This window comes from Microtus oregoni, unplaced genomic scaffold (genome assembly GCF_018167655.1).
Source record: "Microtus oregoni isolate MIOR12 unplaced genomic scaffold, Mior012 000053F_ref0000044, whole genome shotgun sequence".
Taxonomy (NCBI): domain Eukaryota; kingdom Metazoa; phylum Chordata; class Mammalia; order Rodentia; family Cricetidae; genus Microtus; species Microtus oregoni.
Genome location: NW_024543829.1, coordinates 5,590,684 through 5,607,468, shown reverse-complemented (window position 1 = coordinate 5,607,468; position 16,785 = coordinate 5,590,684). Strand labels below are relative to the sequence as shown.

At 39.2% G+C, this 16,785-nt stretch overlaps 1 long non-coding RNA gene across 1 annotated transcript in view; it reads right to left on the bottom strand.

The window, feature by feature from the left end:
- Nucleotides 1-2,951: 2,951 nt before the first annotated feature.
- Nucleotides 2,952-16,785, bottom strand: part of LOC121437593 — a 52,737-nt gene continuing 38,903 nt past the window's right edge. The window contains exons 3-4 of the long non-coding RNA XR_005972986.1: nucleotides 7,886-7,958; nucleotides 2,952-2,972 (exon numbers count right to left, since the gene is read on the bottom strand). This is a non-coding gene — a long non-coding RNA (uncharacterized LOC121437593). The remainder of the gene's footprint in view (nucleotides 2,973-7,885; nucleotides 7,959-16,785) is intronic.

The window sequence follows — 16,785 nt, the reverse complement described above, 5'->3', positions numbered from 1 at the left end:
ATCCCAGTGACAAATTCCTCCTAATCTGGTGTTTGGTAAATGAGTAGAAAAGGATGTTCATGTTTTTTTGGGCTTGTCTTACCTTTCTGTCTATCTTCTCAGGGAGATAACTTCAACTGAGCTCGGAGTGACCTAGAATAAATGTTATGTTTCTCAACTCCATTTGTAATAAATTTTGATCCTATCACTGTTTAGGTTCTAGCCAATGGCTTCTACCACACAAACAAATGGTGCATTCTGGAAATCTCTCTGAATATCTAATGAGGATGCTCCTCTATCTTTCTTTATATCCCTTCCCTTGCCTGTTGGCTTGAAGGAAAACTAGATAACCACATCTTGACCTAATACTAATTGCCATAGATGACTTTAAGAATGAGAACTTTTAGATCTAGTTATGTGGCAGAAAGGACTTGAATTCCTGAGAACTCTGTAAACCAAGACCTGTGGTGATCCAAACTCTCAACTTTTGGATGTAGTTACAAAAAGAAATAACATTCCACTGCATTTAAGTTACTATTACTTTGATTCTATCTTATTTGAAAACAAATATAACACTACCAACTTAAATTGTTGATGATTTATTTTCCTGCTCAAGGGTTGCATCCCTTATAAGCATGTTTATAACTGACAATACTTCAATAGAAAAAAATATCACCTCATCAAGTTAGGACAGATATCTGTCAATGATGCTACCGGTAGTGTTTGATAAAAGCAGACAACAATTATGTTGCAGGAAAGATGGAGTGCTGTAATGCTACCCAGGCAGGTTTGAAAGAGCAGAAGCCAGGAAGAGCAAACAGAGCCAAGAATAGCCTAGGACAAAGTCAACAGAAAGAGAAAGATGGGAATAGGCATGAGCTACTGAAAGAATGGCTGTGGGATTAGAGATAAATTAAAGAGGAGAGTAAGACTAAACTTACAAGAAAGACAGGTTTAAAATACTGCCTACTTATTAAAGATTTCTGACTCCTCCCCGCCACCGCCTCCCATTTCCCTCCCCCTCCCCCAATCAAGTCCCCCTCCCTCGTCAGCCCAAAGAGCAATCACGGTTCCCTGCTCTGTGGGAAGTCCAAGGACCACCCACCTCCATCCAGGTCTAGTAAGGTGAGAATCCCAACTTCCTAGGCTCCCCCAAAGCCAGTACGTGCAGTAGGATCAAAACCCAGAGCCATTGTTCTTGAGTTCTAAGTAGTCCTCATTGTCCGCTATGTTCAGCAAGTCCAGTTTTATCCCATGATTTTTCAGACCCAGGCCAGCTGGCCTTGGTGAGTTCCCGATAGAACATCCCCATTGTCTCAGTGTGTGGGTGCACCCCTCGCGGTCCTGAGTTCCTTGCTCGTGCTCTCTCTCTATCTGCTCCTGATTTGGACCTTGGGATTTCAGTCCGGTGCTCCAATGTGGGTCTCTGTCTCTGTCTCCTTTCATCACCTGATGAAGGTTAATATTCAGGAGGGTGCCTATATGTTTTTCTTTGGGTTCACCTTCTTATCTAGCTTCTCTAGGATCATGAATTATAGTCTCAATGTCCTTTATTTATGGCTAGAAACCAAATATGAGTGAGTACATTCCATGTTCCTCATTTGGGTCTGGCTTACCTCACTCAGGATAGTGTTTTCTATTTCCATCCATTTATATGCAAAATTCAAGAAGTCCTTGTTTTTTACTGCTGAGTAGTACTCTAATTTGTATATATTCCATACTTTCTTCATCCATTCTTCCATTGAAGGACATCTAGGTTGTTTCCTGGTTCTGGCTATTTCAAACAATGCTGCCATGAACATAGTTGAGCATATACTTTTGTTGTATGATAGGGCATCTCTTGGGTATATTCCCAAAATTTGAAAAAATAAAAAAAAATCTTTGATCTACGCAGGATAGTAGTGAGTGATTGGACACATGTAAGATATTGTTAACTTCCCTGCCTTATTGGGTCTCAAAATAACCACTGTAGAGGGTTAAATAAGCCAGTTTTAAAATAAAAATTGGAATTCAGTGTAGTCAAGAACAACATAAAATTGTTTGGATAAAAAATAAATAAATTTATCTTTCATTCAAAGGTGAAAAAAATACTGCCTTCTAGTGTTTTTTTGTTGGATGATCAATACACAAAGAGTCAATCTTAAGTGTAGCTAAGCTCTTACTACATGTCATCACAGGGCTTTTACTATATGCTACAGATGGGTTACCTTCAAAACTAGGATAATTTTCTCATAAGTAGAAGTTAATCAGCATTTCTGAGGTATATATTAGGCCATAAGAAGAACCAGAACAGAATGAACCCTGCCTTCCTGGAATTCACAGTGGTAGAGCTGAGAAGACACTTGGTCTTGCCACAGATTAGAAACTCCACAGTGATTATTAAAGGAGGTCCAGCTGTGCCCAGAGCTATAAAGGGGGCAGTAATACATAGGTTGAAGCTCACTTATTTGGAGGTACAAAGGAGAATTACGGTTTGTTGAAGGAAAAGAGAGAGGACTTTATAAAAGAGTTGACCTCTTTGTGGCTTAATTAAGTTCATCTTCTATCTTCATCTTTTTTTCTGTTTCTTTTGTTCCATCTCTATCATCATTTTGAGCACTATCAAGATAGACTGATTTTACAATTTTAGATGTGAACAGCTCTATATGACAACTATCTCATTTTATGTTAAAAGTTTCCTCAATGAACTACAACTTTTTACACCCCCATTGTGTAGTAATAAGGGCGGCAGGGCTGCATTCTCAGCACCCCTGGCCGCCTGCCCGGCTAGCTTATGCCCGAAATAATTACACAGACACTCTATTCTTTTAAACACTGCTTGGCCCATTCTCTTCTAGGCTAATTCTCACATATTAATTTAGCCCATTTCTAATCATCTGTGTGTAGCACCCCAAGGTGCGCTTACCGGGGAGATTCTAGCCTAGTCCATCCTGGGTCGGAGCTTCATCCCGGGAGCGGGGCATGGCGTCTCTCTCAGGCGTCTGCTCCTAGAACTTTGATGGGAGTTTTTTTGTATTTTTTTTAAATTTTATTTATTTATTTATTAAAGATTTCTGCCTCCTCCCCGCCATCGCCTCCCATTTCCCTCCCCCTCCCCCGATCAAGTCCCCCTCCCTCATCAACCCAAAGAGCAATCAGGGTTCCCTGTCCTGTGGGAAGTCCAAGGACCACCCACCTCCATCCACGTCTAGTAAGGTGAGCATCCCAACTTCCTAGGCTCTCACAAAGCCAGTACATGCAGTAGGATCAAAAACCCATTGCCATTGTTCTTGAGTTCTCAGTAGTCCTCATTGTCTGCTATGTTCAGCAAGTCCGGTTTTATCCCATGCTTTTTCAGACCCAGGCCAGCTGGCCTTGGTGAATTCCCTATAGAACATTCCCATTGTCTCAGTGTGTGGGTGCACCCCTCGTGGCTCGTGCTCTCTCTCCTTCTGCTCCTGATTTGGACCTTGGGATTTCAGTCCTGTGCTCCAATATGGGTCTCTGTCTCTGTCTCCTTTCATTGCCTGATGAAGGTTAATATTCAGGAGGGTGCCTATATGTTTTTCTTTGGGTTCACCTTCTTATTTAGCTTCTTTAGGGTCACAAATTATAAGCTCAATGTCCTCTATTTGTGGTTAGAAACCAAATATGCGTGAGTACATCCCATGTTCCTCTTTTTGGGTAAGTACCATATACCAAAGCTAAACCAAGACCAGGTGAACGATCTAAATAGACCTGTTAGTGGCAAAGAATTAGAAACTGTTATCAAAAATCTCCCTTCCAAAAAAAAAGCCCAGGACCAGATGGTTTCAATGCAGAATTCTACCAGAACTTCCAAGAAGAACTAATACCTATACTAGTAAATGTATTTTTGTATTATTTTAATTATTAAGCCTGATCTATTGCAAGACAATCAATTTTCAGTGCTTCTGTTTACCACAAATGATAGTAAGTAATGAAATAGAAATAAATTTCTTATCCCACAAAAATCTGAAGGCTAGTTTTGCTTCATTAAGTTCTCAAAAACCAGGCTCCTTCAAGCACGCTGTTCTATTATCCTTAAGATACAGATACAGCCCTTTCTTCTTTGTGTAGTGAACCATCTGCAGCTTAGCCAGCACATCTGCATTCCAGACAGCAAGATGATGGGATATGAAAAACCAGGGAGAAAATAGATCATGTCTTTCCTATTTAAGGTAGTATATGGCACTTCTAATTACATTCAAAACCTGATCACGTGACCAGCTTTCCATACAAAGGAAGCAGACGAAAGTGAGTGTTTTTCAGCCAAATTATTGTGAACTGGACTGGTATAAAAGAAAGAATGAATAAATGATAGTGGATAATGGCAATCTCTGTCACAATTATAATTCAGCTTTTTATTGATTAAGGATTTCATATATTCATATAATGTGTATTGACCAAGTCCACTCCCCATTTGTTCCCCTTCAATACCTTCCCTACCCTGACTATCATTCCCCCCCAATTTCATGTGTTCAATGTTTTTAAAACTATGGATTCCACTTAGTGCTGCCAGTATGAACATCACACACGTAGGACCATCTTCTGGAGCATGGTTACCCTATCAAGAACAGCATCATTGACTAGGGGTAGGCTTCTTGAATTTCTTTCTGCTCCTTGCTGGAATGCTTTCTGAATTGATGTGACACAAGTCTTATCCAGGCTGTCTCAATTACTGTTCATTTATATTTGCAACTACTCTGATATATCCAGGAGACACAGCTTTACTGTAATCATCCACTGTTTCCGACTCTCAACAATCTTCCTATCCCCTCGTTCCAATGATCTCTGAGCCTTTGAAAGAGATGCTGTGTCATAAATATCCACTTTAGAGCTGAGTACTATACAATCTTTTATTATCTACATATTGGTCTGCTGTGGGTCTCTGTATTCACTGCCATCTACTTAAAAAAAGAAAAACCCTTAACAAATTATTATAGATGAGAAGCAAACACTTAGGATGGCTGTCCTTTGATAACATAGGTTGTTTATGTCAAAGCCTGGAATTGGAATGCCTTTCATCTCGATCCAAGTTCAGCACTGGCTTTACTATACCACCACTTCCACCATTTGGATCAGAAAATGATTTGTCTTTTACTTTACATTTTCCCTTCAGATATGACATATTTCCAAGATGACTCACTTTAAGAAAACACATTAACAAGCTTATCTAATAATACTGTCCTTGTATTAGCCATTATTCTAATCTCCAATTGTCTTCTTTGAATTGAACGGTAAAATCTAAATAGCAATGTCTAATGTCTAAATGAAACCTACATTTCCACCATTTTTGGGTCTGGTAATTATTAATATACATGCTTATTTTATTTATACTCAATGCTTACATCTTTTACCTGGAGTGCAGCTGAAAATTAAGGTAATTGTCTGGAACTATCTGTCAGGTTTGTCTCCTGCATCCTATCCTTGGGACAAGACCATCTGCCATCACAATTGTCTTTGATTCTCATTTACCTCTGTTTCTCTTTCTCACTGCTGATCAACTTCTGGGCAAACTCGCTTGCATCACTGCATTGGTCTTCCGAGATCTCCTAATCTAGTTGTGCCGCGCTGTCAGAATCCTCACGATAAATGCTAGTTCCAAAGTTCAGATCTATCAAGACCTGGTCCTTCAAATACCCTCGAAATCACTTGAAGATGATTTCTATTCTCTCGGTAGTGTCCCTGCTGCAGTCCCATCTCTCTGCTGCCTTGAATTCATAGGATTTCCCACGCTTTTGGGGTATTCAGGCCTGAACTCTGCCTAATGGGTTCATGAGCTGCTGCCACTGCCCTAGACAGAGTCCTCCGCCGGAGTTCCAGACATCTGAAACGCACTCCTGGTACCCCATCAATCTTCCCATCTCATAACTGAAGGAAGATTGCCTGCCACATGATGGCAATTTCTTCCTGAAACGCTTCTTATCTAGCTCTCGGAAATAAATAATGTGCCATGCACAATTTCTATTGTTCGGGATTTTAATTTGTCAACTAACAAGTACTCACATCTGAATGCAAGCCTTTCTCAGTGAATCGAAGGGATTGTTTGGGGAGAGAAGGGTCAAATGTGGCCTTTCTTAAATGACTCCTGTTAGCGTAGCAGTGTAAACCGATACTTTCATATCACCGCTCTTATTATGGAGACAGGCATAAATACATCACAATGGTTGGCATGGGCCGTCCTTGAGATGGAAAGTAACAGAACACATCTAAGTCAGAAAGGAACTGCAATGCACAGGAGGTGTTCCACTGAAAATATAAAATACTACACCACAGACTGAGTGCTTTATGAACAGCAGCAGTTAAGAGAATGTTTCCCCCACAGACATACATTAGTGGGCTAACGACAGCACATTTGACAGCTTAAACCTTATAAATGATATCATCCTACTTGCCTCCCTAAAAAGAAAACACTCCCCAAGTTATAGATTGGACAATGACATCTAGTGAGCAGAATAAAAACAAGTGATATGGTCATTTATTATTTTTTTATTAAACCTATTGATGTGAAATTTATTTTCTTTTGACAAGGTCACTGAAAATACTTCAACGGAAAATGATTGGAAAGTGGCTGGTGAGCTCCTTTCTCTCAGCGCTTTATCTAAGTTATGTTATGGGAAAACATCAAGATAGGGTTTGAGGGACTTTTAAAGGATGGATCCCTCAAAAATTGACTCTCCGAGCCAAGTATATCATCGAGGTGACCCAGAAACCACCTACGCCCTTAACTATTGCATGGGTTTGCTGGAGTCTCATATTTTTCTCATTACAACCAGTGATTGGATCTCCCTCTTTATATCTCTATGCTGTTCTCAAAATTATTGGGTTTCTATACTGAATGGAAAGATGTTGGATCATAGTTTCTTCTCAACAATTCAAATGCTATATGATGTCCTTGTTTGGTCTGCCAAACCCTTAGTCCTCATCTTTTATTTGATTTTTGAAAAGGATGGGCATGGATTCCAGGACTATGCCCCAAGTATGATCTTGAAGCAATTATTAACCCATCTGGATGACCTGAACACTAGAAGAACTTGTGGACCAACACACGCAGTTTACAGAATTCTAAGGATTAGGCGCAGGACTGTGGGCAGGCTCGACAAACATGCTACCAGTTGAGGTACATCCCCAGCTCAGCTGTCCTCTTAAGTTACACAGAATATATAAGGAGCTAGACTTTCAAAACTATGTTCCCAATTAATTACATCTACAGTTTCACCTTAATTCCATATTAATGTGAAGATGTTTAACATAGCCCCATGTTTTGTAACAAAGAGAAAAATGTAAATGCTTTAAGTGGAAAATAATTACCTATTATTTGGCTTTATGTCCAGATGTAACTCGTAGTATTAGGGAAAATATACTAGAAACTTCTGTAGCAAATTATAAAGCAGTTTTAAACTAACTGTCTTTGGTGTTATTCATCAACCATTTTGGATACTCAAAATAAGGTTTTGTGCTAATGTGACTAATTCCCTCCAGTGAGGCAATGAGGAAACCGTACACCTTTCCAGCTGAGTGTTTAATTATTGGTTAAAAAGACCACCTAAGCCCTCTGCCTTGACAATGCGCATTCTAAGAACAGAGATAAGTGGCCCCTCGGTTAACCCAGATTTCTAGGTAACTGAGATGTATTTTGCCTCTACTGACTCAAGATGACTTTATAATGTAATAATACCCAAGGACATTTGGATGACACAAAATTGGTTTTGTAAGATTAAAAAAGGAGACAAACACGAATTTAGGTGGGCAGGGAATGGGGAGTGAATTGAGGGAAAACTGAGAGAGGGAAAATATTCAAATAATAGCAATAATAATTTTATATATTTAAACTGGAAAGTTATAATATATTATTTTAACGATAACATAATTTCTCATGATTAAAATAAATGTTTAAGTTACTTACGTTTTTACTGATTCTTTTGTTTTGGGCCTCTGAACACTTGCTTATATATGATACTCTTCTTGTATGGTCCACTCTAGGAAAAATAAATAACAAATAAAAATATATATAGAGAGAGATACAAAGAGACAATTGAGCCAGATAGTCAGGAAAAAATATTAGTATAAGAGACAGCACAGAAATAACTATAATTAAAATTTCCTTTTTTTGGTTACCATTCCGTCTAGTATTTTTAATTATGAAAGAGAAACTGGATATAAAAAAATAAAATTGTATATACAAATGTAGAAAAAAAGCAAATAATTACTCCTTAACCATGACTTTATCTGTCAATTATATTAGCATTTTAATGTTTTTGCCAGTTGTTACCATGTATATTCAGCATGCGCATACACATTCAAATTTAATAATGTGCTTTACAAATTAAAAGTTTTAAGTAATATTAAGAAATACATTTAAGCAACCAGCCAAGTTGACAGAATTGGAGCTGTATCTCAGCATACATATAAAGTGAAAGCCACTGACAATTACATTAAACTTTAAACTCATGCATCTGAAAGTAATATGGCAAAACACACCTGTCTCACCTAAAGTTGACACACGTTCACAAGGAGCGCAACTAATGCAGCAAGACAAAATGGATGTCTTTTGTTTTTGAAACTCTTTGAGGTTTTATATTTTGCCAGGCTCAGAATACATTTTCAATGAATGCACATGAGCGGGGTTTTGTAATAAAGTTTTCAAAAGAAAATTCACATGAAGTAATTGAAAAGAAAAATATGAGGAGGCTTGTATTAAAATAAAAAGGCTAATTTGTAATAAAGACTGAAAGTTCTTTAAGCGTTCAAAGAAAGGAAATGTCCCTGAGAGAACAATCTCTATAGAAGAAGTGACCTTTGCCTTGCTTCTATAACTTCCGAGGATTCCCTTATCTCTGCATAGAATCATTTGTGAGTCAGTGTTGACATACACTGACATTATTAGATTAAATACGCATACCCTATTAGATTAAAAGCAGAAAGAACACAGGCAGAACAGGTATAAAGGGCCTAAATTGGCAATGGTGTTAGCCCAGGAACAGAGACATCATGGTCAAAACCTAAAGTTCTGGAAACACTGCCAAGCGTAGATTATTTCAGGCTGGCACTGAGACTCAGGATGTGTGCATTTTTGGACAGCTCATGTCAGCACAGGGCAGAAACATGTCTGGAGCTACAGTGATCTTGAGTTATACGCTCCAGGTTAAAACAGAGGTGCCATGTGTGAATGTCCAGAGTTGGTAGAGAAACTGGTGGGGGCCACGTAACCTGTCATGCTATGTGTTACAACAAACAGCTTGTTTTTTAGAGTAAGGCCTGATTTCTAGCAAAGACCTTGGAAAAAGCAAGAAATAAGACAGAAACCAGACAATATGGATAGGGCCACTATCACTTGGAACTCTGGTGTGATTACTTCTACAGAAAGACTAAAACAACATCTCCTACCCCCTTGTAAGTCTCAATAAAATAAACAAAGTAGAATTTCTCCAAAGTTCAGTTTTAATAAGCAAGTGGTTTATTGGGTTTGTTTGCAGAGTATGGATGAGATCTTGCCTACATGAACAGCAAAAGCAATCCCAAAGTAGCTGTACTAGAAAGTCAACCTTGGTATGGATAATCGTTTCCCCATAGCTTCATAGATAGAATCCTATCAGTTAGCCTTCCTGAGAAAGTATACTATATGCAAGTATTCCCACTGACACTGGTGAGGCCATGTGTAATTACAATAGAATTGCAAAGAACTCAGGTGCGGGTTCAATGATCCTTTCCCAACCCCTACTACTCAAAAGGAACTTGAGTAGTACACAGGCCTGATGGCCTCCTGAAAGCATGCATAGCTGACCGGATGAAGAGGGAAGCTGCTGCTTAAAGAACCACATTCAATAATAAACTCAAAGTAAAGAATACAGGCCTCAAGGAGCTTGCACCAATTGTATTAGTATAGAAAGGTTTGGTCAATAGAAGTACCTCTAGAGTCTACCTGATAGTAAATTTAGGATTTCTAAATATAGTCTCATCTTGGATACAAACTAGGGAGGGGATGAACTGAAGCATGACTAATAAAAATTCAGAGACAGAATTTGGGGTTCATCTTGATGACCAGAAAAGCAAAGCAGCCAGCCACTGGCTCTTACCTTGACCTCAGTCTGAAATGGTGATTCTGTCTCCAGGAATATCAGAATGAGACTGAGCCTGAGAGCTGTCTCCTCCCGTTTTATAATCCTCTCTAGTTCTGGGATTAAAGGCTTGCACCACTGGGATTAAAGGAATGCACCACCTGGTTTCTATGGCAAACTAGTGTGACCACTGGGATTAAAGTGTGTGTTACCAACACTTCATCTATAAGGCTGACCAGTGGGACTGTTTTACTCTCTAATCTTCAGGCAAGCTTTATTTATTAAAATACAAATGAAATAGCACTACATTGAACATATCATTGGCAGATTTTCTTACCTACTGAGTATAGAAGTGAGAAGCTGCCCTTGCCCAATTTTCCAAAAGTGTCCATCTTAACCATCTTATCTAAAGGCCTTTAACATTCTAAATAAACAGAAGGATTATTTGAAGGATTCATTAATCAGGAGACAGTGGTATATACATTTCTTGTATGTTTCCAACTCTGAGTTCTTGCCTTGATCCTACAACATTTCTAGTCTTTCCATAAATAGGGTAATAACACACAGAAAAGATAAAATGTAACAACAGTGGCTTGGGTATAGGCAGAAGATGAAAATTGTTAGAGATATAAGGGTACAAAGCATGGGAAGCATTTGAGATACTGATCAAATTGCTCAATAGTCTGCTAACCAAATACCAATGTCTGTATAACCACAACAACAGAAATTTAGGTTTTCAATTATGTAAACTAGAACTATAATAGCACTGTTTTGGTTGGATTGGTTACTTCAAATAAATCTCAATCAAGCAATCAATCAACCAATCAATCTCTCTCTCTCATTCTCTCTGTGTGTGTGCATGTGTGTGCACCTGCACATGGTTTGAAAATCATCATTTTTTCCCCCAAGTTTTCTAGTATTTTCAAATTTTTCCTGTTCCTGAAAGAATATCAGTCATAATCTGATGTGGGATTCTGCTTTGTATGCTATGAATATGTTTTATAACCATTGGTTAATAAATAATCTGTTTCAGCCTATAGCAGGAAAGAATAAAACTAGACAGGAAAACCAAATAAAGATATATAAAGTAGGCAGAGTCAGAGAGACTCCACAAACCAACCAAAGGAGACAATGCCAGATCCTTACAAGTAAGCCAGAGCCTCATGCTGATACACAGAAATGGGTTAATTTGAGATAAGAGTTAGTTAATAAGAAACCTGAATAATAGGCCAAGCAATGTTGTAATTAATATAGCTTCTGTGTGATTATTTGGGTCTTGGTGGCTGGGAACGAATGAGAAGTCTCTGCCTACAATAATCACCTACAATCATATATTTTCTTAAGGTCTAGTTTAAAGGGTGTGTTTCCAAGTATGGTTACTATGATGTCTAATTTTATGCCAAGTTGACACAGACTAGAGTCATCTGAGAGGAGGAAATCCCACTGAGAAAATGACACCATAAGACTGGGGGTCAGACAAGTCTCTAGAAAGCATTTTCTTAACTAGTGACTGACAGGGCAGGGTTCAGCTCTCCCTGGACTGGTGGCCCCAAGTCCTCTAAGAAAACAGGCTGAGGAAGCCACGGGGACCAAGCCAATAAGCAGCACCCTTCTGTGGCCCTGAAACAGCTCCTGTCTCCAGGTTCCTTTTGAGTTCCTGTCCTGTCTTCCTTCAGTGATGGACTATGGATGAGAAAGCATAAGCCAAGGAAATCCTTTCCTCCCCAATTCACTTTTTGTCACGGTGTTTCATAACAGCAATAGTAACCCAAAGTAAGGTATAGCATATTAGTATTTCAAGAAATAAATGTGGGGAGACAAAAATCATTCCCAAACAGAAGACTACAATGCAGCTTTAAAACACTACACAATAAAATGACAATCAAAAGCTATTAAAAGGAGACACGTGATTAAAGTGGTGTTCCACTAGGAAAAAAAAAGTTTACATCTTCAACAAATGATGCTGGAAAAACTGAATGTCTTTGTGTAGAAGTATGCAAACAGATCCTTATTTATCACCTTGCACAAAATTCAAGTCCAACTGAATCAAAGACCTCAACAGGAAACCTGGTACACTGAACCTGATAGAAGAGAAATTGGAGAATAGGCTTAAAAGTAGTAGCACTGGAGACAACTTTCTGCACAGAACACTAATAGTACAAGCACTAATATCAACAATAAAACAATAAAATGGGACCTCATGAAAATGGAAGCTTCTGTAATGCAACGGACACCATCAATTGGACAAAGTGGCAACCTACATACTGGTAAGAGATTTTTATCAACTCAACACCTAGTAGAGGACTAATATCCAAAACATATAAAGAACTCAACAAACTAGATTTTCAAAACAAAATCCAATTAAACAATAGGATACATATCTAAACAGAATTCTCAGTAGAGGATTTGCCATTAGCTGAGAAACATTAAAAGCAGTGTTCCATATCCTTAGCCATGAGGGAAAAGCCAATAAAAACAACCTTGAGATTCCATTTTATTCCTGTCATAATGGCTAAAAAAAATTAACACAAGTGACAACTCATACTGCCTAGGATGTGGATGGAGCAAGGGAAATACGTCCCCTTTGCAGGTGGGAGTGCAACCTTATACAGTCTCTATGGCCCTTCAAATCAACTAAGCAGTTGCATATGAGCTCACAGAGACTGAAGCAGTAAGCTCAGGGCTTCCGTGAGTAGGCATCAGGTCCTCTGCATATGTATTATAGCTTTTAGCTATCTTTATGGGACTCCTGACTATGAGAACTAGTGAGTCTCTGACTCTTGTGCCTGTTCTTGGAATTCTTTTCCTCTGGTTGGTTTCTTTGTCTGACTTCAATAGGAAAGTTTGTGCTTCATTGTTTTATATTTTATTTTGTCATTTTTTTCTTTGATGAGAGACAGAAAGGGAGTGGATCTGAATAGGAGGGGAGGTGGGGAGGGTTTGGGAGTGATGAAGGGAGGGAAAACTATAATCAGGATACATTGTATGAGAAAATAATCTAATTTCAATTTTTGAAAAAATGAGCTGCACACATTCCACTCTGTGGAAATGACCTCTTTGTGGGAAATGCTCCTCAGAGAATGTAAACTAAATTCTTGCCTCCCTGTTGCTATGGAGCTGTCTATTACTTCTAGGCAATCCTGGAGGAAATATAATCTCTGCTTTCCTCTTCTCCTCCTTCCCAAAGACTACCCTGGGTACACAAGCATGTGTGTTTTTGCGTGTGTGTGCATGTCATACATATAAATTAATGAAATTCATATATGTTTTCAAAAAGAAAGTGTTCTTCAGGAAGAGTTAGCTTGGCAGAAGTTTATAGGAAAAAAAATGGACCCGAGAAAAAATTAGGAATAAAGACCAGTGATTAAATTGGTACTCAAAGAGAATCATGGAGTCACGGTGATGTTCTGCCAGAGATGCAGTTTTGTGATGGGAATCCCGATCACTGTTTTTAAGCTTAAAGCAAAAACAATTCACATAACACGTTTCTACAAATGAAGTGAAGTGTATTCTGGTGATTGGTCTAACAGGAGATGGAAAATACATTAAAGTCACAAAATATATTCTAAAAGTTGAATTAAATGTTGCATGATAATCATTGTAAGTGCTGAGTGTAGTGATTTCTGCCCATTCATAATGCATTCACATACAGAGCGACAGCTGCATGTTCTGTACAAAAGTAGAAGTCCTGATCTTTCCGGAGAGGAGCCTGGTACTCTTTATGTTCCCTAAAACACAGTTTAATTTTCCTCAAATAATTTAAGCTTTATTTTTGTATCTCTGCCAAAAATAGCTCCATGAGTAACCATTTATATACTCTCAGTACACAGAAGAGACAAGACGCTCCTTTTCCAGAGTCAAGTATGGCTTGGTCTGAAGAGGGGGAGTTCAGTCCTCTAGAAACGCTCATGCACACCCAAAGCTTCCGCTAAGCGCCTTCCATCAGCCTCATTTCCGTTAACTTCAAAGAGAGTCCCAAAGAGATACGGTGGGGGAAATAAACTGGCAGAGGGACCGACACATCCTCAAAACACGGTGTGCTAAAAACACGAACCTTTCATGAAGCCAAGTGCCAACAAATGATACTTTAGCGCTTTCAAAGAGCTTCCCAGTGGTCTAATTAAACCTTATGAGGTCAATCAGTATTATTAGCCTGGTGATGTAGATAAGGAAATGGAAACACAGGAAGGTCAAGTGATGTGCCCAGGCATTCAGCGTTCAGCAGCATCCGACACATTCGTGTTTGAACTCCAAGGGCCTGCCAACCAAAGAATGCCTCAGCCATTCATCCTGTCCCCCTCACTGCGATTTATCAGCCTCTGTGATGGACATTCTTTATCGCTATTATGGGTGTTATTCAGCATCTGAAGGTGAGGGTACTTCTTACACAGCCAAAAGAGCAGCAAAGATTCCTTATCAAATAGCTGCACATCAAGGCTGGATTAGAGCAGAAATGATTCTGCTCAATGTGAAAATCTCTTAACAGAGGACTTTGTAAGGAATTACCACACTGCTCATTTGTGAGTTCCACCCCTTGATATATCCTAATGGTAAATAAGAGGAGATAGATTTTCCATCTCCGTGAAAGCCAGTGTATATCCTTACAGTTCCTATGAACTGCCATACATTTCTTAAACTGCATCACTGCTAAAGGCCATTTAGGATCTCATTAAGTCAAGCTGTCACATTAAAATGACATAACCCAAAGCTGGATCCTTAGACTAAATTGTTCAATTGACTGTTTAGTATTAGTTTAAATGCCATCTTCTTAACAGAGAAGTAGATATAATGGAACATAATTTACCTACTAATGTCTTTACTGCAAGTTCATGCAAAATCCACCATCAGTGGGTACAGTCAGTACACACTGCCCTTTTAATTTCTAGCATAAATTTTTTTAATTGAGAAAAGAAGAAAAAAAACATAAAAAAAACAAGTTTCCACCTCCTCCCAGCCTCCCATTTCCCTCCCCCTCCTCCCACCCTTCTCCCCCTCCTCCCACCCTTAACCCTCTCTCCCCACTCCTCTCCCCCTCCCTCTCCAGTCCACTGAGCAGTCCGGGTTCCCTGCCCTGTGGTAAGTCCTAGGTCCTCCCCCCTCCGTCCATATCTAGGAAGGTGAACATCCAAACTGGCTAGGCTCCCACAAAACCAGCACATTAAGTAGGATCAAAACCCCCGTGCCATTGTCCTTGGTGTCTCATCAGCCCTCATTGTTCGCCATGTTCAGAGAGTCCGGTTTTATCCCATGCTTTTTCGGTCACAGTCCAGCTGGCCTTGGTGAGCTCCCCGTAGATCAGCTCCACTGTCTCAGTGGGTGGGTGCACGCCTCGTGGTCCCGACTTCTTTGCTCATGTTCTCCCTCCTGCTCCTCATTGGGACCTTGGGAGCTCAGTCCAGTGCTCCTGTGTGGGTCTCTGTATCTATCTCTATCCATCACCAGATGAAGATTCTATGAGTCTACAATAGGTGAACCTAAAGTAGCTAAATAAGAAGGTGAACCCAAGGAAAAACATATAGTTATCCTCTTGGCTAAGGGAAGTAGACCAAATTGCCGGGGAGAAAATGGGATCTTGGGGGTGGGGTGGGATGGGGGTAAGGGGAGATGGGGAGAGAAAAGGTAGAAGGGAAGGAGGGGGGACCTGGGGAAACAGGAGAATTGGGATAAAGGAAAGGTGGATAGGGGAGCACGGAACCACAATTCTTAGTTAAGGGAGCCACTTTAGGGTGGGCAAGAGACTTGACCCTAGAGGGGCTCCCAAGTGCCCAAGACGAGGTTCCCAGTTAGTTCCTTGGGCAGCTGAGGATTGGGAACCTGAAATGACCCTATCCTAGAGCAATACTGACGAATATCTAGCATAAATTTTTAAAGACAACGTTTAAGATTGGTGAGTGGATTTTATGTTTTTTAAATAGAATTCCTTTCTAGTTCATGAAAAAACAACCACCGTGAGTGGGTACAGTTAGTACACACTGCCCTTTTAATCTCTGGCATAAGTTTTTAAAGACAGCATTTAAGATTAGGGATTGAATTTTATGTTTTTAAAATAGAATTCCTTTCTAGTTCATGAAAAAAAAACCCTCAGTGGGCATAGTCAGTACACCCTCCCCCTTTAATCTCTGGCATAAGTTTCTTAAAACAACTCTTAAGATTAGGGATTGAATTTTGTTTTCAAATAGAATTTCTTTCTCCCATTCCTGCTTCAATCAGAAGCTGTATTTCCATGTTGGTTTGTCCTCATATTGCAGAGTAAATTATAATAACCCTTTTAGAGTCTATTAAAGGTGATTCCTTTTCATGTTTTATGTTTAGTAAACATTAAGAAAATAAATCAATCTCTCATCATTGAACTTTCGTGAACTTTTTATTTGTTTTGTTTTACTTGAGGCAGATTCTCACCATGTAGCACAGGCTAAATTCAAACTCAGAATATTCTTATTTCAAGCACTAGAATTCTGAGGTTATAAGCTTGTATTACTATGTCCAACAAAAGAGTACTTACCTAATATGCATGTTATTTGTATTAGCTTTCTTTAACAGTGTGAGACTGAAACATGAACAGACATTAAAATTAGAGCTCTCCATATTTTTCCTCCTTATTGTGTATCAGAATTCCTCTGATACGGGTTTTGAAAAAAAAAATATGCAACAGTGGTGAGTATCACATCATTATGCCTGGAATCAGCTTTCCTAAGTAAATTAAATTATTCCAGTTCTGTCAACTTTTCTTCTTGTACCTTGGGGCCCA